Source organism: Azolla caroliniana, unplaced genomic scaffold, assembly GCF_043228905.1.
Source record: "Azolla caroliniana isolate FFs.n. ecotype wild unplaced genomic scaffold, voAzoCaro1.0.p SCAF_16, whole genome shotgun sequence".
Lineage (NCBI taxonomy): Eukaryota > Viridiplantae > Streptophyta > Polypodiopsida > Salviniales > Salviniaceae > Azolla > Azolla caroliniana.
The window spans coordinates 12574519-12578185 of NW_028230451.1; the positions used below are offsets into that span (position 1 = coordinate 12574519).

Consider the following 3667-nt stretch of genomic DNA (forward strand, 5'->3'; position numbering starts at 1 on the left):
TTACGAATATGTCTCTTCATCCGGTGAGCACTCCTCACCGGGTCTTCACCATCCGGCTCTCCGTAGCCGGGTACTCCTCATCCGGTTCTCACCGGGTCTGCACCATCCGGCTCTCCGTAGCCGGGTACTCCTCATCCGGTTCTCACCGGGTCTACACCATCCGGCTCTCCGTAGCCGGGTACTCCTCATCCGGTTCTGGCCTCGGCTGAGTTTGTTCATCAGCACTGTTCTCCTCCCTTCCCATCCGGAGGGACCTGTCTCCCAACAGAACCGTAGACCTCTAGTTTGTTAGACTAGTGTGATAACAAACTACACCATCTAGACACATTGAGAATAACTAGCAAGGATCGATAAATAAAAGACTACTCTCAATGGAAACTCCATGTCAATTCGAAAAGAATAAGTTAAAACATTATTGTTATTGTAATCGACAAGATTATGTGTCCAAACCCGTACTCAAACTGGAGAACTCTAGTGTGTGAGACAAGCGTGATAACCAACTACACCATTTGGATCCATTGGTCATTACTAATTTAATAGTTTGACATGAATTTGTTAATTAGACCAAGCGATTGGCATGTCACAATGACATTGAAATTATGACTTTGTAAGTTTGCCAAGTGGTAGTAACATATACCTTGTACAAGTCTTTTTGACCACTGTCATACCATTTAGATTGAAAGAAATGTGATTGGAAGTAAGAAATGAGGAATTCTTTTTGCTTTGCTTAATATATGTGCACAACTTACAGTTAGTTTAACTTCATGCTTGACTATATCGACATAATTGGAATCAGCCAACCATGCAAAAAATAATAGTTATGATTCTAGTAAGTCTAAATAGCCCCGTCTCTTGTCCAAACGTAGACTGTAACCGGAGACGTCTAATGTGTTAGAGTAGCGTGAAAATCAGCTACACCATCTAAACATATCCACGATATCTATTTGTCTAACTTAATTAATCTTGATGCAATAACGATTGAACAATAGAGTGTTCTTAGATAAAAATCAAGATATCATTTATTCGTAAAAGTATAGTTCAAAACATACAAATAAACCCAGACTCAAACCAAAGATGTCTAGTGTGGAAATCTAGCATGATAACCAAGTACACTATCTGGACCTAATTACGAAGATCAATTTCATGGATTTAGATGAATTGGATACTTTCATTGAAGCGATGTCCAAACTACATGGGTATTACGAGTTTCAATATATCCAATGTGGTAGTGGCCTTTAGCTCAAAGAAGTTTCTAGAAACAAACATATAGCGATAATTGACACAAGAAATGAACACGTGGATTTTCTTGGCTTAAAGTACACACATGAGATTCACTTAATTTCACTCAATATATTCATATACACCAATTCTTCTACTCTTTCTACGTAACATTTTCTGTTGTCCAAACTCAGACTCAAACCAAAGACCTCTAGTGTGTAAGACTAGCGTGATAACCAACTCCACTATTTGGACCCAATTGTAAAAACCAACGTGATGGATTCAAAAAAAATTGTTACTTTGACGGATTCGATATCACAAGTACATAGCCATCACGAGTTTCAATGTAGCCCATGTGATACTAGCATTTAGCTCAAACATGTCAGAAACATATATATAACACTATTTGACGTACAAATGTAGACATTGATTTTCTTGGCTATATTGTATTTTTATAGATTAGCAATTATTCTATTTATTCCATATAACATCTTTCCTTGTCCAAACCCGGACCAGAACCAGAGACCTCTAATGTGTTAGACTAGGGTGATAACCAACTACACCATCTAGACATAATGAGAATAACTAACTTGGATCGAAAAATAAAAGACTAATCTCAACAGAAATTCCATATGTCAATTACAAAAAAATAAGTCAAAATATTATTGTTACTGTAGTCGACAAGATTATGCGTGGAAACCCGATTTCGAACCGCATACCTGTGGTGTGTGAGACTAGTGTGATAACCAACCACACCATCTGGACCCATTCATCATTATTAATTTAATAGTTTCACATGAATTTATTAATTAGACCAAGCGATCGGCATGTCATATTGACATTGACATAACGACTTTGTAAGTTTGCCAAGTGGTAGTAAGATTTATCTTATAGAAGTCTTTCTAACTACATACCATTTAGATTGAAAAAGATAGCACAAATGGAAGTAAGAAATAAATAATTCTTTTTGCTTTGCTTAATATATGTCCAGAACTTGCAGTTAGTTTAACTTAATACTTCACTATATGGACATCATTACAATCACACAACCGTGCAAAGAACAATTGCTATGATTCTACTCAATGACACCATCTAAACATATCCACGATATCTATTTCTCTATCTTAATTAATCTTGGTGCAATAACGATTAAACCCAGACTCAAACCGAAGACCTCTAGTGTGTCAGACTAGCGTGATAACCAACTACACTATTTGGACCCAATTGTAAAAACCGCCATGATGGATTCAAAAAAAATTGTTACTTTGACGAATTCGATGTCACAAGGACATGGCCAACACGAGTTTCAATGTAGCCCTTATGATACTAGAAACATATAGCACTATTTCACGTACAAATGTAGACGTTGATTTTCTTGGCGATATTGTTTTTCTACATATACCAAGTATTCTATTTATTCCATGTAGCATCTTTTCTTGTCCAAACCCGGACTTGAACCGAAGACCTCTAGTGTGTTACACTAGCGTGATAACCAACTACACCATCTGGACACATTGAGAATAACTAACTTGGATCGATAAATAACTAACTTAGTTTCAAACGAATTTGTTACTTTGACGGATGCGATGTCACAACTACATGGCCATCACAAGTTTCAATGTAGCCCAAGTTGTAGTGCCATTTAGCTCAAACATGTCAAAAACAGATAACACTATTTGACGCAAAAATAGACACGTTGATTTTCTTGGCTATATTGTATTTTTAAGGTTACCAATTATTCTTCTCATTTTATGTAGCATCTTTTCTTGTCCAAACCCAAACTTGAATCGGAAACCTCTTATGTGTTATACTAGCGTGATAACCAACTACACGAACTAGACATATTGAGAATAACTAGCTTGGATCGATGAATAAAAGACTAATCTCAATGGAAATCCCATATGCCAATTCGAAAAGAGTAAGTTAAAACATTATTGTTGTTGTAATCAACATGATTATCAGAGACCTCTAGTGTGAGAGACTAGCGTGATAACCAACTACACCATCTCGACCCATTTGCCATTACTACTTTAATAGTTTGTCATGTATTTGTTATTTAGACCAAGTGATTGGCATGTAACGCTAACATTGCCATAATGACTTCATAAGTTTTCCAAGTGGTAATAAGATTTACCTTATAGAAGTCTTCCTGACTACATACGATTTTAATTGGAAAAGATAGCACGAATGTAAGCAAGACATGAAGAATTCTTTTTTCTTTGCTTAATATTGTGCAGGAGTTGCAGTTAGTTTAACTTAATACTTGACTATATCAACATCATTACAATCAGGCTACCATTTAAAGAACAATAGTTATAATTTTAGTCAGTCTAAATAGCACTTCTCTTCACCAAACGTAGACTTTAACCGGAGACCTCTAATATGTTAGAGTAGCATGAAAATGAACTACACAATTTAAACATATCAACGATATCTATTTGTCTATCGT

The 3667-nt window shown here is 36.0% G+C and overlaps 2 non-coding genes across 2 annotated transcripts; both read right to left on the reverse strand.

The window, feature by feature from the left end:
- Positions 1-1399: 1399 nt before the first annotated feature.
- On the reverse strand, positions 1400-1473 carry TRNAV-UAC (transfer RNA valine (anticodon UAC)). The gene has a single exon. It is a non-coding gene; the product is annotated as a tRNA-Val (tRNA).
- A 1182-nt stretch (positions 1474-2655) lies between these two features.
- Positions 2656-2729, reverse strand: TRNAV-AAC (transfer RNA valine (anticodon AAC)). The gene has a single exon. It is a non-coding gene; the product is annotated as a tRNA-Val (tRNA).
- Between the last annotated feature and the right edge of the window lie 938 nt (positions 2730-3667).